Source organism: Colossoma macropomum, unplaced genomic scaffold, assembly GCF_904425465.1.
Source record: "Colossoma macropomum unplaced genomic scaffold, Colossoma_macropomum, whole genome shotgun sequence".
NCBI classification, from domain to species: domain Eukaryota; kingdom Metazoa; phylum Chordata; class Actinopteri; order Characiformes; family Serrasalmidae; genus Colossoma; species Colossoma macropomum.
Genome location: NW_023494801.1, coordinates 26,504,373 through 26,532,182, shown reverse-complemented (window position 1 = coordinate 26,532,182; position 27,810 = coordinate 26,504,373). Strand labels below are relative to the sequence as shown.

Below are 27,810 nucleotides of genomic sequence, written 5' to 3'. Positions count from 1 at the left end.
AAAAAGGTTCCTCACATCTGCACCTCTCCTTTACAAAAATGGTTCTTTAAAGAAGCATTCTTTAAAAAGCAAACTAGTCCTTTATGCCCCCTACATTTTGCTTTCTTCCAGCTCCCAACACATTGGGATAAAGCAACAATGTGGATCATCTAAGGGGCCCCTGACCAGTTTCTTCTGCTTCCAAAGACCACTGAATGCTTGACCACTCAGCTCACTGTATTAAATCCTCAGAGAATGGATAAACGGCTAAATGGACGAATGGATGAATGGTTGCTTCATAGAAATACTCCAAAATTACTTGGACTAAAATGGTCACATATGCGTATTTCAAAGTTCTGGATGTCCTTCTGTTGTTACGATAGCGACGATATTCCACCTAATTAGTGACAAGCTTTGATCGCCCTCACTCTTTACGCTGAATTCTCACTCTGCCTGCTTGATGTGCTCTGATTTCCACTGCGCTATCGATCCTGGACGGATATCGATGAGGATGAGCAGCGATAATGCTGCCTGGGCTGCTAGGTGGGCTATGATACAAAATAGATCACAGTCTGAATGCATTAGCCTCTGCCTGCTAATCTCTGAGTATCCATCTCCAGGACCATAAGCAGACCCCTTCCCAACTGTGCCGCCCCACCCCCCCCATTTTGATGGAGCGCTTTCGTTTTAATTGTCACATTATCGCAATAATAATCCAGGCCGTTAACAACCGCCAAGGTTGCAGGCAGCCATGTCACATTAACCAGAGGATAACCTCATCGATGGACCCCTCCCTGCCCCCTTCTTCCACTGGGGAATGGAGAAAGAGAGAGAGAGGGAGGGAATCGGGGTGTAAAACTCTGTCAGAGATATAAACGAGTGCCATCTGCAGACCGCATTGATTTCCTTCCCCTAATAAGACAGTAACAATATCTTTAAAAACACACGGCGGTAACTCGGGCAATTTTTTAAAACCCCACTTTGCCGCATGACATAATCGCGATATACGTTTTAACCCCCACTACTCATGGGGCGATCGAGCAGAGAGAGAGAAAGAGTGAGCGATATGAAGGGTGAATGAAAGGGTGCCCTGTTGCTCAAGAAATATGGGCGTTTTGTAATCACTGTAGAGGGATACAGCAGAGCGAGAGAGATACACATTCAGAGACAGCGAGAGAGAGAGAGAGAAAGCCTTTGCTCTATTTAGCCTGTATCGACTGACACTTGATCTGGGGTGCTCTGAAGGCTGCTAATGCCCTTTATGGGCATGGAATACAATAATATGGGGGCCCCATCCCCGAGCTCCATTCATATGATATTGGAGTCCTTGGGAGGAGAGATATGGATCAATAGGGATTGAATTAAAACGCAGCAGGAGACAAGGCGCTGGGTAAAGTGAAGCTGCTGCACTGATAGCGCAGAGCTGCTGGCTCCATCACCCATCCAGCCCGGCCTCTGCCGCTCTCAGACAGCAGCTGAAAGAGGAGGACTGGCCGCAGCCCACTCCAAATACATCCAGAGCCAGTGAGAGTAGGGATGGGGACGTTTCGATACCTGTACCGATACCAATACCTCGGCTTCAATATCAATTCCCTGAACGAGACCTACTTTTAAATACAAATGTATATATAAACTTCAAATCTCCACAATTATCCATAGTAAAAATAAACACTTTTACACCAAGAAAACTACATGATGTTTGCTTGTTTTGGACAAACTGTGTCTTTTTCAACTTTTTTCAAAAAAGTTCCAGTCCAGCAGTTTGGGATTTTGAAGGCAGCATAGTGGTGGTTTTCGGTGATGCCACTATTTGTATTTGTGCTTTTATTTATTCAAATAACATTTTTTCAACAAAATGCTTATATGGTTACAGCAGGTAATTTAGGGAGTTTTCACATTGGAGCTTTTGCCATGAGAGTTTGGTGCATTTCACAGAGTGAGGAGCTGAGATTGTTGTGTTAATGCATGCCGTTTTCAGTAAAAGCAATGGTTCTATTTAGAACCATGGGTTCTGTATAGAACTGTATGTTTAAACAATTCTTTGTATGGTGAAATGGTTCTTCAGATTAATTGAGAATGTTAGAAAACAGTTCTATATAGCACCAAAATGGGTTCTTCTGTTACAAATTATTTTTGATATTCGAACAGTAGAAGAACGCTTTTTGGTGCTATATAGAACCATATACAACACATTCTCCACCAATCTGAAGAACCATTTTACCATGCAAAGAACCATATAAGCATGGAAAAGCTCTATATAGAGCTCAGGGCTCTAAATAGAACCATTCCCTTTAAAAGAACCCTTGAAGAACCATCTTTTTAATAGTGTACATGCCTAAAAACTGGCCAAAGAAGGAACCCTTTTGAAAATGGTTCTATACAGCACCAAAAAGGGTTGTTCTATCATTACAAGCTTGACATCGTAACAGTAGAAGGTCCCTTTTTGGTGCTATTAGGAACCATATACAACACATTCTCCATCAATCAGAAGAACAAATTCACCATGCAAAGAATCATTTAAGCATGAAAAGGCTCTATATAGAACTCATACAGTGACTCAGTACAGACAAAATGGGAAGGAACCTTTTTTTTTGGATCATGCATGTGATGTTACTGATAAATGTGCATGTGTCCGAAATAAATTCCAAAAAATTGGAATGAAGCAATGAGGCTTGTATAGTAAACACAACCATAGGCTTAGAAAGAGTGGACGAAGATGTAGTGGAGGGAGGGAGGGAGTAGAGAGGTGTGTAGCGAGAACGTGTGATGCTCCAGTCTCACAGGCCTTCTCCAGCTGCCACTGGGCAGGAGTTGACAAGGAATGCGAGATTCCTGATCTCATCACGGAAAAAGCGGCCAGACTTCAAAGCTCAGTCCCTCAGGAGCCGGGCAAGGGCTAGCCCCACGTTCACCGGCTCCTTTTAGACCATGAGAAGTGGAGATTTCAAACAGGAAAATGGGGGCGAGTCTAGATTTTGAGGTGCACTGGTGCTAAAAAACAGACGTGAAGTCTCCAGGTCAAAATGGAAAAGTGATCAAGAGACACTTCCATTGAAGGAAAGAAGATTTAAGGACTTAAAATGGTCTAATATACATTGTTCATCACATGTTTGGTAAAAATTTTTTTAATACAAATGTTTTTTCTGTCAGCTTGGCTTAGACTGGATAGCATTAGCGATAGTGCTACACATTTTATCCTTTTGTGATGAAAGCACTCATCAAAACTCAACCCTTTAAGGTGTTTATGCCACCGTTGGGCCAAAAGAGTTTCAATATGTGATTTTAATAATATTTTGGAAAACTGTCAGATTGTTATTTAGGCTAAACCTGTTCTTCGTTAACTTTGATGAACTTTTGCAAACATTTTTATTTTTGATTAATTGCAAATGTATTTTAACGTCAAAACAAGACAAAGTTTCCTCAAAGCCCAGTCTTCATCTTCCATGTGTGACTGCACGTGAAAATGTAACCAGAAAAATGTTTTTTTCTAATATTTTAAATGACTTAGAAACACGATTAGGAAAAAATAATAATTAGCACTTTCAGAAAAGTCTTGCGCTATGACAGGTCTTTCACTTCATGTCTGGATTTTTCTCACCTTGTCATCTCGCTTCGCAAAAAAAAAATGCCCGCCTTCAAACAAGGGTGGGCAACGTGACAGAAATATAGTGCCACAGTACTTGTCTACAGTTTCACAATATGCAATATAAATCAAGATATCTAGATATCTCTGAGGTTTGTGAGCAAGCTGAATTAGATTCAGTGTACCAGAAAGAAACAGCAGTGCCAGGCTACAATTTTCTACCTCAACTATTTGTTGTTTGCAGTCACATAATTCCTATAACTCTATTTTGTTATAGGAATATTTTGGATGTGATCCTTATGTTATAAAGAGGAGCGATTATTCAACTGAATTGAAAGACTCTGCCACTATCAAGGCAGTAGATATAAGCAGCTACCTTGTCCTCCAGATATCCTTCCACTCAAGAAAACGAATGAAAACATACAAATATATGGAGGCACAACTTTACAAGGCTAAAGTTGGCCTATTCTCAAGCTTCCTATTCAAATTTTCCCATTCCACCTTAAATGGTGCAGCAGTTATTATTGTAATGCCTGACGCCAGACTGCAACTGCTGCACCATTTAAGGTGGAATGAGAAAATTGTAACAAGAAGCTGGCATGGCAGGGTAAGTTATTTACATTCGCCTGTCTTTTGTGTGACTATTACCCCGATTTAAGAGTTAGTGGTGTTGTAGTTGTTTGAAATATATCCCCAGTGGACACCACAGATCACAAATACAACACTCTGCTCCTCCCGACCGCAGACAAAGGTTCGCAAGCCATGTTTGCTGCTGTTTTTCAATTTCTGGCATTTTTCTCCCTTTTGAATAACAACTTTTGGTACTCAACAAAAGCTCCTCATGGTTTCTCGGTTACACTGATTTAAGCAACCATAAATGATGCAAACCACAGGAATTCTGAGAGCTTGTGAAAGTATTTCCTATGTAGAAAATCACTCTCTGCCCTCCATCTGTAGTTCACACCACAGCAACTCAGTGATCTGCAAACAGGCTGTTGATAAAAATAAACCAATGAAGTAAGATGACGTCATAATGGGATAACACTGCTTATTACTATGAAGTTAATATACACTGACTGTTGTTGTTGTTTACAGGCTCTCTATAACTGATCTAAATCTGTACCATACACTTTACAGTTTTTAACAAACCTATTTCATGCAAAACCGATACTTTCATGCTTTTTAAAAAGATTTTGATGTAGTATTTAAACTTAAACTGAATCTTAAAGTTTCGCATGTTCAGTTTGCTCACCAGTAAAAAAAAAAAAACCTTCATAAATGGAAAAGAAATTGCAAAAACGGCCCATTTTAAGTTTATTGATATTGTGGTGTCACAAAAATCAAAGTAGCTCCGCCCATTCATGCTGAAGTTATAAGGAGTGTTTCAGCCTGGACTGCTTGAATGAACAGAGCTCATGTACATATATAACTCATAACAGCACATTAACTAAAACAAACAAACAAACAAAAACCTGTTTAATTCAAAAGGATAAAGAGAGTTTAAAAAATGGGCACATAAAATGAATTATGAATGAATTTTGGTATATAAACCACACAAAAGTTATAAGCTAAGGCAAAGAAAATGTAGGATATGGGTCATTTAAATGTTCTAAAGGTACTGATGACTCCCCTATGACATACTTACAAATGCATATTGTGACATAATTTAGCACAATAACAGTAATATATGGTTATATAGGTCACCAATATGATGTAAATCATAGCATCTCAGACCACATAAGAGACTTATTTGATAAGGATACAAACAGATGCTGGTGAAGAGAAATGGATGGAGCACAGATGCAAGGTGGAGTGAGAGAGAGAGAGAGAGAGAGAGAGAGAGAGAGAGAGAGAGAGGCCCCCACGTTCAAAGTCTCCCTCCCCATCAAAAACTTATTAAAACAACATAAATTATTAATGTCCATCTAGAGCCAAGACTCAGTTATTAGTTTCATTGTGCCCCCCCTCCTCCACCCCCACCCCTCTCTCTCTCCTTCTCTGCCTCTCTCTCTGCTCTTATAAAGTAGGTAACGATAATGAGCTGAGAGGAGTCTCTGTTGTAAGCCGTCACCTCATTACACCGGGCCTGCCATCAATTACAAGAAGGGTGTGTGGCCCTGTCACTCCCCTAATGTGCCTCCGACACAGTGTCAGGAATTACTGCTGCCCCGTAACACCCCTCTACCCCTCCACCTCTCTTTCTCTCTCTCTATATCTATATCTCTCTCGTCCCTGGTCTTGTACCGAAGAGACGCCGCTCTCTCCGTCCTCACCTGGGCCTCCTTTACCTCAACTTTAGGTCAAGCTTTTGAGAAACATAAAGGGAATCACTGAAATGCGGGGCTTGTTTACCTCTCCTTCTAATGTCCAGTTTAGTGCTAGCAAACTGCAAGCATCTCTTAGCTCAGTTAGGCCCAATCCCATTTCACCCCTCGCCCCTACCACTTAGCCCTCAGCCCTCTGATTTGTGCGTTCACGTCTAAGGGTTGGGTGTCCTTCATATCACCAAAGAATTAGGGGTGGGTGATAATAAATAATTGTTGTATCCCCCCTCTTGATATGATTCCCTAAATGTAACTAAAGCCCAGCAGTGAGGTTGCTGAACTATACCCTCCTCTGCTATCACTGCAGACTGGCAGGGTCACCTACAGAGCAGCGCTAGTAGCTGTTAATGAAGTAATGTTCTTTTTTATTTGAGGGTCCCATTTCGTAGGGAAGATTTCAACCACTATTCATTGCAAGGTTACACTCGAAAACAAGGGGTAGGGGTAAAAATAAAAAATGGGATTGGGCCTTAGTGTTCTCCTCCAAGTGTGTTTAGCTTAAAAAGATGTAGTGGCTGGCTTAACATATCTCAGAGGAAACATTTGCTACCCTTCACCCACCCTGCTCAGTACCATCACGTACCGAATCATTTAGAACTGAACTGAGGAGAAAAGAGAAAACCTAAAACTAGGCCCTAATTCAGTTCCATTCCCATTAGCTTCCTTTTCGCTCTCCTGAACTTTTTTTGTATATATATATACATATTTTATATACTCAAGAGGGAAATATGAAGAAGGATGTTTAGAAATGAAATAAATTAACCTCCTCAAACACTTCAAAACATGTCGATCTGCTCTAGTGGGGAACATTCAGGTCTTCTCTTATTTCAATGTAAAATTTGGCTTGAAACAAAAGGGTTAAATCCTTGAAACAGCCAAAGAAAAAGTATCCAATCAATTTTTTTTTTTTCTGTGGTATCTAGGTAGATACAGCCAAGCAAGCTCTGCCATTGGTTAGGATGTCAGGAGCTGAATAGAAGGCCTAACGTTTATGATTAACCATTGACCTCATAAGGAAGTCACAGTGGAATCAACCAATCACATTTTGATTTACAGTTTGTGAGAAAAAATCTGGAAGTCCTACATACATCACTGACATTGAATACAAGTAGTAGCCTTAACCAGTTACTGAAGAAAAACAGCCAGGGCTCTTTTCATGTGAATTTCCATTCGTTTAGCATTAACATACTACTACAATCCCATAGGGGCACTAGCAGAAATTAGCATTATTGTATAGTTGTTTTGTCCCTGTTTTTGGTTGACTTGTGACATTTATGGTCCAAATTGAAGGCCTAACGCTAATAGTTATGGTTTGCCACAACTTTGCTAGCAGCTTAGCTAAATTAGCTAACCTACTAATGCTACCAGGGTAAGGTAATCATTAGCAATAAGTAAGCCAAACAAGGCTTCTGGTAGAAACTTCCCTCAACCCTTTTGAGATGCCCTTCCAGGCAAGGTTAACTGTGGAGAAGTTTGAAAGCGCCTTTCTTTTTCAGAATCGAAAGCTTGTGGTGGACGACTTTCTTTCGCTTTGTCGAGATCAGTCCGCTTTCCTCAAACATCCTTGATGAAACCGGTGCCTTAACGGCTGTCCTTGCTTTATTTGAGCTTAGCTTATTAGCACAAATTGCACAAATGGCAAATCAAACGTCTCCAAACTGGCCGTGTCCTTAAACCATCTGAGTAAGCCGAGCTTCCTGCAGTTTGCTGTAGAAGGAAAACACAGCAAAATGCATTCGGACTCCATGAATTGCTTTTTTAAAGGAGAATTCTATCGATTAATTGCATAATTAAATTGTTCAGACATTCAGAGTGGATGTGAAATGCTCCATTCCCGAGGAACTGGTTGTGGTGATAGGAACCAGACCTCTGAAGACTTTAATGCCTCTAAAAGCTACCTCACGGAAAGCTATTACGTGAAATGGCTAGGAATACACTGCCTGACGACTGGGACATTGTTTTATAATAGTTTTGAGAGGTTTTGGTCAGAAACGATTCATTTTTTAACACCTATTCCTAGTAGAGGGATACAAGCAGGGAGTTGTAAGGCAAAATAGTCCCCAAAGAACATTTACACAACATGTGAAAATGCAGAAGGTTCATTGGTTGTTGTGGATAGCAAATAAAATAGCTATATGTTGTTGTACACATCACAACCTCTTGTTCCTATCACCACCACTGTAAAGAAATTAGAGTCCTCAAGTTTCTTAAAAATGAACCATTTCACATAAAAAAAACCTCTGAATGACTTTGTTTACTTAAAGACTGAATCATCCACAAATTTTGAAATATTGTTGGTATTCCCCATTAAGCCTTAAGATTCCATGTGTGAAGAGGGAGTCATTTTAAAGATGGAAGTGACACGGAGAAAGAGAAGCTCGGACTTTTCTTTTATAAAACTGCACACAGCCATTCAGAGAAAGAAGACCTGCTGCAGCCGAGCCAAACTGCACATTGTCCTAACATGACGTATGACGAGAAATACCTTTCTCTGCTCTATCTTGGCCTCTCTCTCTCACTTTTTCTCTCTCTCTTACGCACACACATACACACACACACACACACACACAGCACCCGCATTCCCTGGAGTCTCTCACTTATTACGTTAGGCAAGAAGAAGAAGAAGAAGAAGAAGAAGAAGGAGAAGAAAAATCAATATTTCAGCTGTGGTATTTTTAAAAGCTGCCTTGGTTCCAATTCTCAGCCAGTATTCTCTGGGAGTGTTTGATGGTTTGTACTGCAATGGGTCAAACGTGCTAAAGTAGCAGCGCCTCGCGTCAGCGGGCCGTTTTCTGACCACTCCTAAAACCTGCCCTTCCACCCAGCTGTAATTTTACTCTAGCAGGACAATGTGCAATATGAATATCCATATATTTAACATGTGGTTCTTAGCATGGAAAAATATAAAGCTATAACTGTAAACCGGTCACATGATTACACTTTTAGGCTAATGCTATGAAGCTAGCAAAGCCAGAAATATAGCTGTGAGTAACGTCATCACATGAACACACCTTTATGCTAAAACTATGAAGGTGCAAAGCAGACATGAACGTTAGCAAAGCTTGAAATTTAACTGCAACATAATCACATGAAGACACTTCTGCTAATGCTACAAACAAGCAAAGCTAGTAGTGTAACTGTGTAACGTGACAATGTCGTTACATTATTATGCTAATGTTATTAAGGTAACAAAGCAGATAAAAACAAATGTTAGCATAGCTCAGACTTTAACCCTATCATGGCCACATCATTACACTTTTATGCTATAAAGGTATCTGTGAGTAATATGGTGACATGATTACACTTCATATTAATGCTACAATGTAGAATAATATGCATGCTAGCAATCGTGATTAACTACAAACTCTTATGCTAATGCTATGAAAGTAATCTGAATGTTAGCTAGAACCTCACTGTGGGTATCATAATCGCATAAAATATACATATTTCTGCTAAGAATGTGAAGGTAAAGTAGATTTTAATGTTAGCAAAGCTAGAAATTTAACTTTGACGTGATCACATGATCACTTTTATGTTAATGCTATGAATGTAACAAAGCAGATTAATTTCAGCATCAGCAAAGATGGAAATGTAACTGGGAGTAATGTGGTCACAGCTAAATGTTAATGCTAATGCTAGGAAGATAACCAAGGGGATTTATATGAATATTAGCAAAAGTGGAAATTTATCAGTAACGTAATCACATGAAGACACTTCTGCTAATGCTACAAACAAGCAAAGCTAGTAGTGTAACTGTGTGTAACGTGACAATGCCGTTACCTTGATAACATTAGCATAATAATGTAACAAAGCAGATTAATTTGAGCATCAGCAAAGATGGAAATGTAACTGGGAGTAATGTGGTCACAGCTACATGCTAATGCTAATGCTAGGAGGGTAACAAAGCAGATAAATGCAAGTATTAGCAACTGTGACAAACGCAATCGCATGATTACATGGTTGCTTTTATGCTAATGCTATAAAGGTAACACGGCAGATTTATATGAATGTTAGCAAAAATGGAAATTTATCTGTGACTGACATCACATGGTTACATATTTATGCTAATGATGTGAAGTAAACAAAGCAGATTTGAATGTTAGCAAAGCTAGAAATGTAACTTTGAGTGATGTGATCACATGACCACTTTTGTGCTAATGCTAGTAAAGTAACAAAGAAGATTAATATGAACATTAGCAAAGCCAGAAATATAACTGGGAGTAACGTGGTCACAGTTACATGATAATGCTAATGCTAGAAAGGTAACAAAGCAAATAGATACAAATATTAGCAACTGTAAGTAATGTAATCACATGATTAATGTTATGCTAATGCCATAAAGGTAACAAAGCAGACTCATATGAACGCTAGCAGAGGTGGAAATATAACTGGGAGTAATGTAGCCACAGTTACATGATAATGCTAATGCTAGGAAGCTAGCAAAGCAGATTAGAAATATTAGCAACCATGAGTAACATAATCACATGATTACACTTTTATGATAATGCTGTGATGGTAACAAAGCAGACTTATATGAATGTTAGCAAAGGTGGAAAAATAAGTGTAGTAATGTGGTCACAGTTACATGATTATGCTAATGCTAGCCCTGCTGAAAAAAGCCATAGATCGTTTCTGCTAATGCTATTAGGGTAAGAAAGCAGATTTGAATGTTAGCACAGCTGGAAATTTAACTGGGAACCACCTGATTATATTTTCATGCTAATGCTATAAAGGTTAACAAACAGATTTGAATATTACAAATGTTAGCGATGGGTAAAGCTAGCTTTACGGCAAGGTAGCTGTTAGCTTTTAGCATTTAACCCATTCCAGAATTGTAAATACAAAAATCACATCAATTTGCATTGTTATTATAACAAACAACCCAGCAGTTTACTAGCTTGATTTGTTTTTCCCAGTACAATATTGGAAATAAGCAGGAATGATGCTCCAGCAGACAGACGACATTGATATTCAGGCCTAAATCTTTGCCTGAACCCTAAAGCAGTTACACAGATTTACAACCAACAATAAAGGGGTGTGTGTGTATGAAACCACCTAGCCAAAGCTGAGGGACTGGGACACTCCTTGGCTCTGCTACATGCTATTAATAATTCACAAGCCAAGATGGCAATTACAGGACCATGTACAATCAAACTAAATTTTTAATAAGGCACTAAAACAGTCCCGGATCTTTGTCTTTCTCTCTCTCTCTCTCTCTCTCTCTCTCTCTCTCTCTCTCTCTGTCTCTCTCTCATTTTCGGTTCCTCATATCATTCAAACCCAAATTTTCCTTATATTTTTTTAAAAAGACTTTGATGTGGTATGTAAACACTGCTAGTTTGTAGTATAAAAATAAAACAAGTTGCAAAAACAGCTCATTCTGAAGTCAATAAGTTTTATAATCCGATAACTGCACAAAATCAGATTGTGTCAGCAATCTGATCAACGTGTTTACATGAATAATCAGATAATGAGTAACTCCGGGTCTACATGAGTCAGACAATAATCGGATTTATGCTCTGCAACTGGCCAATAAACTCACAGAAGAAGACGTGACGTAAATATAACGTAAAACTCAAACTTTATGTTGCGGCTTTTTTTTTTTACATTGCTCCACTTTACCTGAAACTATGAGCATACATCATCTAGAAGATGAAGAATATTTAAATCCTTTTCGTCAAACACGTAGTCGGTTTCAGGTTGCTGCGTCTCGCGGTAACGGCGCTTGTTTATTTATTGTACAGCAGTTTGTTCCACAGATGCGCAGACCGAGACATCCAAAAGAAATCAGAGTAAGGGTACAGAAATCTGATTACTGAGCTAGAATCCAGCTCTCTTTATCTGATTTCTCAACCGGATTTCTAGATTAGAGTATAGTGTTAACATGATCCTTTGAATAATCGGATAACTGCAGAAATCCAGTTATGATCAGAGTACTGAGTAAACACACTCATTGTTTCTGTGATGTCACAAAAACAAACACATTTACATTTATCTGCCTATTCAACCTATAAAACAGTTAATCCTACCCATTTACACTAAATTATAAAAAATTTTGGCCTGCTTTTTTTTTTTTGAACAAGGTACAAGACAGGGCAGCCAATCAGAAGAGAGCTCATTTACATATAACAGTCTTAAAGCAAAAAGTAACAAAAACAACTAAAGAATAAATTGAAATTGGAAAATGGTCACACAAAACCACACAAACATTGTAAAAGGGACTTATAAAATATATAAAATATATGAAAAATAAAAGATATGGGCCCTTTGACTATACTCATTTGACTAAGCAATGGACAAACAGTATCTACAGCAAAAAGCATCTTCCACAGTCAAGTTTACTTCAAAGGAATGCATACACAACAACACAATACAACCTCCTACACGTTTCATACGAAATCAGCTCACTGTGTTTGGACAGGGAAGCAGCTCACCTCACTGCACACTCACTTACTGCCGCACAGATGGGAATTCACGCACTTCGTTATATGTTTTAAAGATTCATAAAATTATCAAGCTGTGAAGCTTTAAAATTCAATCAATTTCAAATCATCAAATATACGAATCGCACTCGGATAATATCGTTAAAATCACCTTCACCCTTGATCAGAGACAGTTGCCTTGATATTAATAAGTTATAATGAATCAAATTAGTGAATTAGTCAGATGTGGGTAATCAGATGCAGCTAACGAGAAATATTTGCAGCTCAAGCAGCAGCGCTTGCAGGCTACAGAGAGAGAGAGAGAGAGAGAGAGAGAGAGAGTGAGAGAGAGAGAGAGGGTGAGAAAAGAGAGAGAGAGAGAGAGAGAGAGAGAGAGAGAGAGACAGAGAGACAGAGAGAGACAGAGAGAGATGAAAGAAAAAGAGAGAAAAAGAGGAAGAGCAAGAGAAAGAGAGAGAAAGAAGAAGAGAAAAGGAATAGATGAAAATGGAAGAAAAAAGAAAAAAGGTGGGAGAGGGTGAGAGAGGGAAGGAAAATGAGAAGGTTAGAAAAGAAAAAAAAAGGGGCGAAAAAGAGAAGCGAGAAGGAAAGAGAGAGAGAGAGAAGGAGAGAGGGAATAGAAAGAGAGACAGAGAGAAAGATGGAGGGAGACAGAAAAAGAGATAGAAAAAGAGAAAGACATAAGAGAGAGACAAAACAGGACAGAGACGGAGAGAAAAGAGAGATAGAAGTGAAAAAGAGGGACAGAAGGGGAAGTGAGAGAGGCAGAAGGAAAGAAGAGGGTAGGGAGAAAGAGAAAGAGGGAGAATGAGTGAGGGAGAGGAAGAGAGAGAAAGATAAAGAAGTCAGAGAGAAAGAGAAAGAGAGAGAAGGGGAAAACAGATACAGAAAGCGAGAGAGACAGAGAGAGAAGGGGAAAACAGATAGAGAAAGCGAGAGAGAGAGAGAGAGAGAGAAAGAGAGCGGGAGAGAGAGAGGGAGGGAAAGCGAGAGAGAGGGAGAGAGGGTGGTAGAGAGAGAGTGTTAAGCGCTCTGTGTCTCACAGCTGTTTCAGTCAAGATCAATTCCTCAACAGAGACGCAGGCAGAATTCCTGGAGCGGAGTCTGGAAAGACGAGTGCATCCCATCACTATTTCATAACTCCATCTCTCTGAGAAAAATGTGTTAGGGGGTGGAGGGGGGTCTGTTTCCTTGACTGAATAAACCTCTGTTCATTCTGTTGATTTGTACTTAGCAAATCACTTAGGAACCACACATGAGGCCTCCACTGTGGACAACAACAAAGGAAGGAACGCCTTATTACTGTACTTAAGTACTTTTCTGTACTTTATTACAGGAATAATTCAGCGTAAAATCTCATTTACACAATTGTCCACTTTCCCTGTAGTCGATCAGCCATAAGCATGCATAAACAAACATTCATAAACATACATATTCCATACCAATATTCAAAATTAACAGTTATTAATACACACAACACAAATGATAATCAAACATTATCAGTCGTGTACATGTACTGTGTCCTATACCACATCAAGAAGACCTGGATGAGGTTTGAGTGCACTGTGTGCAGTTTTGGGGATGTCTTTATGGAAAAGATTTGGGTGACTATTGATTATCTGCCTGTCCATGGTGTTTCCTGCCTTCTGCCCAATGACCGCTGGGATAGCACCCTGAAACCCAGAAGTTTAGGAAAATATATTTATATATATATATATATATATCTGTTGTCAAAACCTCCAAAATGGTAACTTTCAAAGTGATTTTGGATCATTTCTTTTGGTCTATTCATCATGAAATTCACACACAATGAATAGGACCACAGATACTTTCAAATTATGTCAAAAACTGAAAAACGACAAAAATGGAGAGGTTTTGTTCATCCTTGCTTTCACTTCATTACACTTTAAAGCAATATCCAACATTATAAGCAACAAGGGTGCCAATAATACCGAAGGTGCTTTGATTTGTAGCAATAGCAGAACTGTTTTTATAAAGGTTCTTTAAAGAGCCACATACAACAAGTTCTCCATCATTAGAAGAACCATTTAACAAAGCAAATGACCCATTTTGGTTGCCTCTATTACAGGACCGTTGAAAACAAATTTTTTTAAGGCTGTACTTTTTACTCAAATACTTTCTGCATCATCACTAGTTACTCAAAGTGAGAGAAAGCTGGATTTTCCCAAATACCCAAAAATATGATGCTTATTGAAACTGAAAACAAACTAATTGTTGCTCAACTGTCACTAAACCCCTCCCACAAACACTGACTGTCCAGTCATTGGCTTTGCAACTGAAACTAGACTCTGATAAGCTCTCAGAGTGTTATGCTACACATTAACTTCCACATACTCTCACACACACACATTCACACCAATTACACACACATTCCTAGGCACATACACGCACACACACACACACACACCTCAGCAGCAGTTCCTCCAGGTCTCTCCAGGTCCCATGGCTGTATTTGAGGCTTTGTTGCCATGGAGAAGTACATATTTGTCTCTCCTGTTGAAATCACTGTATGACATAATGCACGAGTGTGAGAAAGTGAAACATGCGCTGGGCTGACAGTGACCCAGCCAGAGTCCAGATCAATGACCGGAGCAGACGGCTGGACGCTGCACACTGTCAAGATTCACCTACTCCACTAAAGCCTTCAGACAAATATATGCACTACAACAGCTTTTAGATACACAACAGGCAAAAGCTGCACAACTGTACAAGCACAAAGCGATAACTTTAGTAGGAAAATAAGTGAAAACAGAGTTTGTGAAATTGGAGTTCTTTGAGTGAAAGGAGAAAATCAAGCTCCACTCTTCAGTGCTAAAAATTCCGCAGGTGTTTCTGTCCATCCTCCCACTATGTGAAGACATACAAATCAAAGCAGCTGCTGGTGTTCTCAGAACAATGGACTGGTCACCATAGAGACCAGGCTTCAACATCATTTCATATGTTTGGGATTATTTAACTAATGAGAAGGAGAATTTACAACCAACTGCTACGACTTAACTTTTTAGGTGTGGAAAAAAATATCCCTGCAGATTTCTTTGAAAAACTGGAAGCGGGACTTACAAAAAAATAGAGGAAAAAAGTGGACTCCCTAAATACTGAAAAATTATATTGTTTTGAGGCTTTTGTGAAATTTTCAAAAAATATTTTGTGCATGCAGCAAGAAGGGCCTGGGTTCAATTCCCCAGCTGGGTAACCAGGGTCCTTTCTGTGTGGAGTTTGCATGTTCTCCCTGTGTCTGCATGGGTTTCCTCCCACAGTCCAAATCACATGCAGTCAGGCTGATTGGACATGCTAAATTGCATGTATGTGTGAATGTGCATGAGTGTATATGTCTGGGTGTCTGCCCTGTGATGTCCTGGTGACCAGGGTGTATCCTGCCTTCTGCCCAATGACGGCTGGGATAGCATAGAAAATGACTGATAATTACCTATATATATGTCATAGTTAAGTTACAATAAGTTAAAAAGGGCTTGCAAAGTTTTTTTAATACATTCCTACAACAATTTATTAAAAACACTTTTTTATACATCTTCCTAGTTTGACCCTTCAAACTCTCCATAGTAGTGCAGGCTGAAGTGATGAGGTGATGTGGAGAAACAGTACTGTGATACCTCTGTGAACAGTTTTTCTATATCTTGCTCGGGCCTACCGCACACTAACACTTATCACACACTAAAACAACACGGCGTCCCCTTACCTCAACCCGGCTCCCACTACTGCTGCATTAATAATGTTCACAGTCCTGGTTATTTTCCTTAATTGTGAAAAATTATGCCTCGTACAATACATATAAAACAGTGGGGGTCCAGTATATGAAGGTTTATAGCTGCGGTGGAACTAAAACGCCATCCAACCAAGCAGGCAGGAGAGAGAGAGAGAGAGAGAGAGAGAGAGAGAGAGAGAGAGCGCTCTAACACATCTAGCGCCCCATCTAAAGCCTCACTTGCTGTAAGTCTTGCAGCAGAATCAGTAAACTTGTGGTATGTTTAGTGTGAATGAAGCAGACAGTGTTAGGACTACATCATCACTCTACATGAAGATCAAACCGAATCAAACCGTGAGGTTAGGCAGGAGAACAGCAGGGTGCAGCTACACACTGGAGCATGTTTCCAGAACAAAGGCTTAACAGTATTGCAACTGTAAGGCAGCGCACTGCCTCGTGTGTGCGTCCACGGCTACAGGTGGGTTATGAGCCTCTTCACTTCTAAAACCACCTAGAAGTTTGTGGCTATAGCTTGCAGGCTGTGTTAAAATGACCAATGTTCTCATTTAACCCATTGAAATCTAGTCTTATTAATCCATTAACAAGCTTAAAGGGCCAATAACCTAAATTTGTCTTGTATTTGTGTGACATTATGACATTTGTGTGTTTTCACATGCCCAATTATAAAACAGTCATAATTCATTTTTACATGACTATCTTCCAACTTCTCTTGATCCCTGAGATGCTGTTTTTGTTACCATGTCTTCAAAGACATATATATATATATTCAAATGAGCTCTGCTCTGATTGGCTTGTCCTGTACTGTGCCTCATTCAAATGGCAGTCCAGGCTAAAATACTCCTTATAACTTCAATGTGAATGGGCAGAGCTGAACTGCTATAGGCTGAACAGGCAGATATATGAAAATGTTTAGGACTTTCTTACACCACAAAAACAATAGGGCTGCTTTTCAGCCTAGTTTTCCTGTATGGACTGTATGGACTGACTGGGGAGTGTATGTTTTGAATCTTTACCATGATATGGAACTTTTTAAGTCAATGCGAATTCAAAAACGTTACGTATTTTCTTTCAATACACTGCAAAAATTACATCCTAGTAAGTGACACTATCTTACGTCAGCTCAATATATTTGAGGTTGTTTAAGCCCAATACTACTGACTGCCCTTTACAATGCGTGAACATTTCTTAATGAATGGACCAATAGAAATGGTCCAAAATGACTTGTCACATTACAAAGATCTTAAATTTAAAAAGAAAATAGCTTTATTATGTTAACAAACTTAGAATCTCAACATCATTAAATATTTTTGGATTATTTGCATTACTGGAAGCAGAAAGTTCACCCAACTTCTAAGACTGAACTTTGGAGGTGTGGAAGAATTTTCCCAAAGAAAGGAAGCTGTAATAAAGGCAAGGGGCCAAATTACATACTTTGTTCTCATAAGGCTCCTTTGGGCCCCTCCAGGTCCTAAGCCAGGGTTTCTGGGCCGAGGAGCACAAGTGGGCCGCAAAGCACCCCTTGGTGGCCCTTGGACCTGTGCTGAGGGGGGCCAGTGGTCTGAAGAGGGCATGTGATGGTCCTTTGTCATAAAAATCAGTGAAAAAAATAATTGAAACCAAAACAAATATAAAATGTTTTCAGAGAGTTAACATCATGAATGCAAGCCCCACAATAACAGTGCACAAAGGCAGTCTGGTCATTTTTTTTGCCCTTTGCCTCTAGAAACACCTGACCTTTCACTTGTCCACTGGCACCAATACTCTAATTTACATCTATTTACAACAGTCATGTACACATAGAGGGGTAAACCAGCCTTAATCAGAAATCTGACTTGGACTGGACTTAATATATCAAATACCAATCCATTAAAATGCCTTAATCATCTCTGATAATGATGATAGGTTGGGGATGCCTCTTGTTAAACCTGTCAAATAAAAGTGCTTAGCCACACCTATTAGGCCTTCTTTTGACAGCTTCTATTAATGCTGACATTTTGTCATTAGATATGATGAAGGTTTGCTGTGGTGCCTCCAAGTCATGGAGGTCAGCACAATGGACATGTCTTCTTATAGACACGTCGAGCGAGTAGACGAGGCAGCGAAGTCTCCGCCGTCTGAACGGGAAGTGAAAGCTTTCTATCACGCTCCTATACAACACCATCCATCCTCTCTGTAACACCTCTCCTTATCCCAGCCTTCACCACCAGCATCCTGCCCAGTCTATCAAGACGAGAGAGAGTGAGAGAGAACAAAGAAAATCCCTCCCTGACGTGTTCAGACTGACAGTTTCATCCAGGCCCCCCCAGTGCTGAAATCAAGCTGTCACTCTCCGGCCTCCATGGCGGAGGAATAGCTCCCTCAGATTTAAATACCGCCTATAATAGCCGCCCATCTATCAGAGCGGCCGGGCCCGGCTATTCTTAGACACATACATTAGCCCTTGGCCCAGATAGGAATGTCACCAGATTAAACATCCAATTTGTTAACCGGAGCGGGCCAGAGGTGCTGCTTCTTGACAGGACTTACAAACAAGTCCAAATGGCCCCATTTTTCAACCCAAGGCCTGCTGGCTTTACCTCTCGGAACGAGGAGGCTGCCATGCTGGGAGAAGGAGAAAAAAGGATGGTTTATATGTGTGTGGCAGTACTCAGAGAAATGACGTGCATGCCGAAAAGACTAAGACTGACTTAATGACCGAAAAGGACACGAAAATGGGCAACAAATAAACCCAGTTTGTCTTATAAATGTTGCAGGCCAAGAATATCTCCATATTAAACAAATTCCTAACCGCCAAAACATGCTAATGCTGCTAATAATGGATGGTAATGAGTCAGGGCTAGTTAGCATGACACAAATGTGATCGTGCTAACTTGTTCTCACTAGCTTCAGCCAAAAAACAAAAGCAGCATCAGTTTTCAAATATTCATGCTGCCACATCCCATGATCACTGCCTATGAATCATGCTGCTAATAATGGATGGTAATGAGTCGAGGCCAGTTAGCATGACAAAAGTGTGATGCTAACTGGTTTCCACTAGCCCCAGATTTCAAAGTGCGACAGTCTTGTGGTCAGTATCCATGCATCAAACTGTCATCAGATTACACTGGGTGGCTAGAAAAGCTGCTAGCATAGCCTCTAGTAGGCCTTCCCTGCTGGAAAAAACAGCACAGACCAGCATGCGTTCAATGCTGGCCCAAGCTGGTTTATGCTGGTCACCTAGTGTGGTCTCGCTGGTTGACCAGGATACCAGCATCCAAAACACATATGCTGGTTTTGTTGGTGACCAGCTACGCTGTTTTTTACAGTAGGGTGATCTATTGCACTGTGGCTGCTGCAGTGCAGCAAGTGAAGATGAAGCTATAGGTTGGAGCGAGCATTTGCTGGACAGATTGGAAACATATTGGGGGACAGAGGGAGAGAGCAGGCGGCAGACGGCAGCAGTGAAGAGCCTGAGAGACAGTGTGAGAAATACAGGCTGCAGACACTCACCGCTAGTGCCATGCAGTCAGACCAGACTGAGACGTCTCACTCAATGCAACTGTATATTGTCAGTGTTAAGATAAAACTTGAACATTTAAAAAAATTAGTTTAACTATTTTTATTTATGTTTTACACCACTTAAAAGCACTAACTGCTTGTTCTTTGTGTGAACATTGCTTAATGAATGGACCAAATATTTTACACTGTAAAAGTCTTGAATTAAAAAAAAAAAAAATACTAAAACAAACTCAGAATCTCAACATCATTGAATGTGTTTGGGATAACTTGAATCATCAGGAATAGAAAATGCAACCAACTTTTATGACTGAACTTAATACCTCTGTAGAATGATAGCTTTAATAAAGGCAACGATGGATTCACTAAATATTTAAAAATTTGATATTATATTTAGTCGTTGAAGCTTCTGTATATTTTTCTGTTTATACATTATATACAGTCACATGCAGAAGTTATGTTTTGTTGATTTACTAAGTGACATTAACACAGGGAACAAACATAAATACAACAAATGTATATATATATATATATATAATTGATGGTGAAACTGATATACAACTGAAAATAAGAGCTCATGATAAACAGAGAACACACTTTGTTTGGCCAGTAGCTCAGTCGTGAGCCAGCAGTCATAAAGTTTAAGGTTCGAATCCCAGGATTGACTGGGTATACCAGATTTTGTCATATTTTCTTGACTCACTCAAATGAACAACTTGCACTTAATGGCCTTTTTAACTGGAAATTAGATCAATGAAAGGTGACCTCTGACTTCTGCATGTGCCTTTTTTGTATGTGCATATGGTGTCATTGGCCAGTGTGTACTAGACTCCATTCACTGCCATTACAACGTTCTCTATTCATTATGGCTTTAGTATAAATAAGGAAATAAAGGACTGTTGTAGTGGTGTGCAGGAAGTTGCAATTTAGGCAATGTCCGGCAACAAGTTTATAGCCTAATATGGCGAATAATGCTCGCCAGGTGTTAATACAATCATCAAGTGGAAATCATAAAGTGTGAATCATGTGATGTGAGCGCTGACATGTTGACTGCTGAGATTATTTCCCTAATGAACAACTATGCGTTTTTACATATGTTTCATTTTACACCAGTGCTTTCCCATCCATCCCTATCCAACCACAAGAGCGATGGTGAGACAAAAAGAGCTGAATACTAGATAAATCTCAGCTAAGTGAGAGCGCGCTGGTCTGATAGTTGTCTATGAACTGAGAGAGAGAGACAGCCAGAGCACCAGGCCCTGCCTCTTTAAAGAAAAAAAAAACTCATATAATTTCTCTCACACCAGCAAACAGGAGTATTTTATTATTTCTAAATCGTTCTTCGGGGGGAGAAGTGATTTATACCTCACTTTATCTGTCAGACAAATGTTTCTCTTTATGGCCATTACTATTCCAAACCGGCGGCTGCCGTCACCAGACTAATATAATGTGTGAAGTATTTAATTAAGTACCGGTGCAGGGGAAGCCGCCACGTCTTGCTTTATTGAACCGAAATTAAAAATAACTCCTCCATTTGAATAACGCCCGGGGGCTGCCTCTCAGCCACCTCGTTTTAATATCGCTCATGCCACTTTAACCTTTCTAAGCACCGGAGCTTTCATTTGTTTGCGAATCGAGAGAAAAAAAAAAAAAACACACATGCACAGACAAAAACAAGTTTTCTGAGCAGCCGTATTTGGTGTCGCTGCCTTCATCTGCTGTCTGAATTGTTGTACTGAACATAAGTGTTTCTAAAAGGACCAAAAAGGGTTACAAGCTTGGCATTGTAACAAGAGCAGAACCGGTTTTGGTGCCAGTTTCAAAGAGGTTCTACAAGCTGTTTGTCTGTTCATCAAGGTACAAACAAAGTAAATGTACCCTCAAAGATACAACAGTGGTTGTAAGATCCAACTGTGCACCTTAAATAAGTTTTTCCCAATTGAAAAGTATGTATTTGTACCTTTTCATAACCCAGAATTTTGAAACAGAACAATAAAATAAAACTGTGGAGATAAGAGGGGGGGTGTGGAGTCAATACAACTTAGAAAACATAATTTCAATGGATTATGATACAATTTTTATTTTTTTATTTTAACCCAATTATCTCCCCAATTTAGTCACTCACGCAATGTCATTGGACAGCTGAACGTGCTCAGAGGAAAGTGCCAAACCGCCAGATCTGTTACATCAGCTAACAGACGCCTGCGCTGACTAGCATCACGTTGAGTGACTAGCATCGCGTTAAGTGATGGCCGGAGAAGGAGGGGCCATCCTACCCACCCAGAGAGAGTGAGGCCAATCGTGCTCTCTTGGACTCCCGGCTACGGATCATAGAGCCAACGCTTAGGCGGTTGCTCCACTCGGGAGCTCGATTATGGTACAATTATGTTCCCTGACTAAAGGTACTGAGATGTACCCTTGAGGATACCACCCCAGTGAAAAGAGGGGTACTGCCCCAGTGACAGTTTAGTACCTTAATTTCTGAGAGTTTAGAACCATTGCTTTCACTGAAGAACCCTTGAAGAACCATCTATTTTGAGTGTGTATATATCATCTTACTAGGTTACTAACTAACATTAGCTGTGCGCAGAGGTGTGGACTCGAGTCATATGACTTGGACTCAAGTCTGGCTCGAGTCACGAATTCGACTCGAGAAAATCGAGAAAGATTTGTGACTCGACTTCGTCTTCAACACCAGTGACTCTGACTTTGACTCAGACTTCAGCATTAAGATTTGGAAAGACTCAAGACCCAGAATGGAAGAAATGTGGAGAGAGTCTGACTGCAGACGGCTACACTGCTGATGCTTTTAATGTGAATGAATTTGTTTCCTGCTGTAAATCTGATAAACAGCAGCGTCATCAGACGTCTGTCACTGTGCTCATGCTCAGTTTATTTCGGAAGACACGTGAAGCGTTTAGAGCTCAAGTTCACCTCCATAAGCTGGAAACAAGCAAAGCATCCACAGAATCAATGCGTCCTCACTCAGCACTTAAACTCTTACTGAAGAAGCTTCTGCAGGGAAAACAAGCACAAAATTCACCACGAGGCCGAAGTTGACTTGTTATTCGGCCGCTTCGTATTGAAATTTGTCATTCCACCTTAAATGGTGCAGCAGTTTGGCACCAGAATGTAACTGCTGCACCATTTAAGGTGGAACGGAAAATTCAAATAAGAGGCTGCTGTCGAAAGAAAGTCAACTTCAGCTTTGTACCTTCACCATCATTTTGCTGTCTTTTCTGTAAACCTTTTATGTGTAGTTGCACTATTCTGTGTGTATACAGTATGCCTGTCATGGTTTTCTGTGTGCCATGGAGTTTGTATTTTAGTTGGAAGGGTAAAATAATAATAATAATAATAATAAAAAAATAACATACAGCCATACACTGCTAACATGCTGTCAGTAAAAGGATACAGTATTGTTACCATTATTCAGTGCTTTGGCCTTAAATTAGCTGAAGAATGCATACTGACTTGTTTAGGACTTCTGACTTAGGAGACTCACCATGACTGACTCGAGACTTGAATCGAGACTCGACTATCTAGACTCGGGACTTGAGTGTCAAGACTTAAGACTTACTTGTTACTCGCCACTTACTGACTTGTTCCCACCTCTGGCTGTGTGTTCATCAAATAGGCTGCTAGATGTTAATTACAAAGCGCACCAAGACTTCGCAAATTCGACGATCGCGAGCGGGACGACGAGTACGTGACGGCAGCATGAGAACAGAAGCGCCTTCGAGTCACGCCAGTGTTTGTGTTTGTGCATGCTCTTGTTTTTATTTCATGTTTAAAAGAAGAACGTTTGGGGAGGAAGAAAGCGAGACGTCAGGCTAACGGGCGCAGAAATATAACGCCTCAGATATGTTGATACAAAACGAGGCCTCATGATGCAATCGTTACAAAGTAAATGTAATTTGTAGCAGCTTTGAAGTGTGGCTGCGCTGGACGGCGGCTGACGGAGGCTTTAATCAAACGCGACGGCCGTGCAAATAATAGGGAGGGAGAAGGCGAGTGAAAACAGCACGAAACAAAACCGAATAACAGCGAAAGGTCGATCAGTAAAGAGTGAAGGGTAGGCCTACAGCTTTCCATACGAATGGGCGAGGGAGGGAGAGAGAGAGAGAGTCAGAAAGAGAGAGAGAGGGGGGAAAAAAAACGAATTCCAGATGCAGTTTTAAAATCACTGAGCAGAGCTGGCCGATATTATCCATCTGTTTGGCACACCTCTCTGTATGCTGCGTTGGAGAGACGGTCACGGACAAGGTGAACTCACACGCACACACATACACACACTGCTCCACCATCTGGCTGCGAATTGGCCTGGACAATGCTGAGGACACTTACAGACTCGAGAGAAGACACGGAACACGCACTTTCCAGCGTCTTCCCCGCGCTGCTGATGAACGGCCCAAGCTTTCGAGGGCCTTCCAACGAGTCTGTGATTTGCATTCGGTGCTTGTTTTGGGGCGGCGAGCTGGTTTGAAGTGGGTCATTGATTCTAGTCTCTCATTAGGACTTCACACATTCTCTGAAGTGTTAGAGTAGATCTGCAGTGCGCAGTGTGTATGTGTGAGGATTAGTGTGTTTGTTTTCATGCAAGATGTTTGTTACTTGTTTTAGGCCAGTTTATCTACAGAGATTGTCCTAAATTTTATTGGTTGACAGTTTCACTTCTGAGACCGAGAGAGTTTATCTGGATAAAATGACTTAAAACAAGTCAAAAATGTTAAAAAATAAAGTTAAAGAATCTTGTAATGTCCTTAAATATTAACTGTCCCACAGTAAAAACCTGTAAAAAACAGTTACCTTAAATTTTTACAATAATCTACTTGATCTACTTAAACCTAAGGCATTAATTGTGATAGTCATAAGATAAACATATGAAATCATCATTTCACACACACACACACACACACACACACACACACAAATATATATATATATATATATATATATATATATATATATATTATAAAAAAACATTTAAATGCTGTCAAAAGTTTTCATGTCACTACTGAAACACAAAGAAATTTGTCAACAGGCGGAGCCTTCTTTTAGCCACACCTCTGCATTTTGGAGCAGGAAGTGAGCCTACATCCCTGTCCCTCATGGCCACATGGTGAGCAGCTATACATTGTTTTGAAGTAAATGTGTCCCCAAGTCTGAAAATCAGTGTATAACATTTAGAGTAGTCACTACCGAAACACATATTTTCTGCAATTTAGCAAAATTTTTGTGCTTTCATGAAATATTTCATGTAAAAATATTCTGATTTTATGTGTGTATAATGTATTTATGTATCTTATGTATTTAAGTGTTTGCTCCTCATGTCCTGGCTAGCATGTTTGACCTCTGCACAAAATGAGCTCAAATTGTCCCTACTGAAACAGTCACTACTGAAACAGTAAAAAGTTTTGGCACTGTTATGATTATTTTGGTTTAGATATGTTTTTCATACCACTGTCAGTTACTAATTATGTTGGCAACTAATCTAATCTCTAAGGCCTTCTGTTCAGCTCCTGAAGGCCTAACCAGTGGAAGAGCTGGCCTAGCTGTATCTAACTAGACACCCTAGAGAGAAATCTTGATTGGACATTTTTCCATTGAGCATTTCAAGATTTAAAATCTTGTGCTTCCAACCAAACCTTAGAGTGTTGCTACAACACTTGCAGAAAAGTACAACAAGCATGATGATTATATTAAGTAACAATAAACTAAATGTTACAGACAAGTTTTTATCCCAGTTGCCAGAAATCATTCAGCCTTCTCTGAAGGCCTAAAAAGCTCTGAGGGTTCCACATTGTACAAAACATATGGGACATATGTGTGACGCCACGTCACAGCGAACTATCCAAATGACCGTGTTTGAACATATGAGACAATGTCTGTATAAAACAGAGCGTCCGTTTGTCTTGTGCATCTTCTGGACTGTGTGAGAGTTTGTGCTGAGCTTCTGGAGAGTGTGAGTGTTTGTGTGAGTGCACAGCTGCTTTGTGTTGTCCTGATGTCAATGCTGGACTTTGTGCAGTAATTTCTGGGCTGCAGCAGACCTGCAGGTGAGCTCTCTCCGGTTTCATTCACATTCCTGAGCCATTCAACACTTTTCCCACATTTCTCAAACTCAACACCTCGCCCACCCTGCCAGACCTCAAGAGCAACGTCCTGCGGCAGGGCTGCAGAAACCGCCGGCTCACAGCGGCCTGCCAGAGAGTGGCGTTACCAGGATGCCATCCTTGGGTGGGCATATGGATACATAGAGTGGGCAATTAAATTAAAGATGAGGTGCTGAATCAATAGAAATTGAACCTTGTATAACTCATCAGGTTCTTGTGCTATTAATGCACCTTGTAGTTCTTTAACCGCAGATTGCAGCCCATCTGTTTCCCTACATAATTTGTTGTGAAATCAGTGGAGTGGTCAAAACCCTACTGACGAAATGAGATGACCAATCATAAATTAGAGAAAAATAACAACAAATAAAACCATTTTGTCCCCGAATTTTCATTGGTTGGGCACTGCCCCCTCCCTGTCCACCCACAGCTAGGTCCCCACAACCAGAGCAAGACCAGAAGAGTCCTTCCACGTCCAGGTTGACACCACAAACCTACTCGCCTCATCCTCCCTGCCTAACAGCTGAATGGATTTACACCTCAGGCAGGCAGGATCCTGTATTGATTTATAGAACGAGGGCCACTTGAGACTTTGGATGTAAACTGGGTTTCGCTGTTAGCGCGAGTAATTCCCCTGTCATTAAAGCAAGTACCGCTACAGTAGACTTGTTTACTGCCGATTACTGGCACTGCCTACTACAGCTTAACATCAAAACACCACATAACCTTATCAGAGCAAAGAGGAGAGCACTGTTGGCACCACAGCTTAAAAAAAGGAATCAGGAAAAGGCCGGCACTCACTGTTTCACTGTTTCCTGCCAAATTTGGTATGGATTTCAGGGTCTTGCGTTTTCCACTGCGTCAATTATTCATTGTGCATATTTTAAAGAATCTACAAAATTATCCTGAGGAGAAATACTAATAGAGGATTCTAAAGCGCTGTCATTGCTGGCTTCCTTGCTTGCTTTATAGCTGTATCTCAATGATATTGATTAATTAGATGCTAGTAGGCATTGTTATCTAAATGCATCAGTTTCCTCTAAATGGATATTGATATTTTCACCATATGAAATGGAGAAAGAAACCTAAGTGGGGGAGTAGAAGAGAATCATTTATCACATACGTTATATAACAACTGTCTTGTTTTCTATATCTACGAACTGCAAAATAAAAATATGAAGACCATACGCTTACTGGTCATTTGATCAGAAACAACTAATCGGCACTTCCACCCACTGGCCACTTTATTAGAAACACCTACTACATACTTCCACCCACTGGCCACTTTATTGGGAACACCTACCTTGTACTTCCACCCACTGGCCACTTTATTAGAAACACCTACCTTGTATTTCCATTCACTGGCCACTTTATTAGAAACACCTACCTTGTACTTCCACTCACTGGCCACTTTATTAGAAACACCTACCTTGTACTTCCACTCACTGGCCACTTTTTTAGAAACACCTACCTATAATTACACACGGTTGCAACACAATTTATCAACCCCCGTCTACCCTAGTTACAATTGGTCACTTTCTGACCACAGGACTGCCATTGATGAGAAATTATTTGGGTGGTGGGCCATTCTTAGCACAGCTCCACAGCAGTGACACTGACCCTATCCACTCCCTATCCAGCTAGGAGCGGATCTGTGGTCAGAAACTGGCCACTGATGAAGGACTAGAGGTCTGTGCATAAAAAGATGGGCTGCAGTCTCTAACTGTACGTCAACAGGGTGGAGCTACAAGGAAGATGTTTCCAATAAAGTGGCCACAGGTGTTTTTCTTCTTTTTTTTTTAAAAAAAGGTTAACTTACTGTAAGAGTAGATCTAATCTTTACAGTTTCCATCATCATCAAAGGGTCATTCAATCTTACATGATGTATGGTGGCTAGTCGCAGGCTAACAGCTGGCATCTCCCTTCTAGATAGCCACACGAGTTCATTATTTTCTCCTGATAAGACAAGCAGCCTTCAGTCTCTTTCAGGAGACGCACAAAGGGAAGTCGTTCCTGTCAAGTCACGTCACAATGTGCGAGATTAAAAAAATTCTCAGCCGCCCAATTAATAAATCACCTCGTCAGTGTACAGCTGGAGAGGCAGCTGCTCCCTCTTAACGCTAATAAC

At 40.3% G+C, this 27,810-nt stretch overlaps 1 protein-coding gene across 3 annotated transcripts in view; it reads right to left on the bottom strand.

Annotated features, from left to right (window-relative positions):
* LOC118821202 (transcription factor COE3) overlaps positions 1 to 27,810 on the bottom strand; it is a 179,877-nt gene that overhangs the window by 64,919 nt on the left and 87,148 nt on the right. The gene's annotated exons all lie outside the window — the stretch shown is intronic.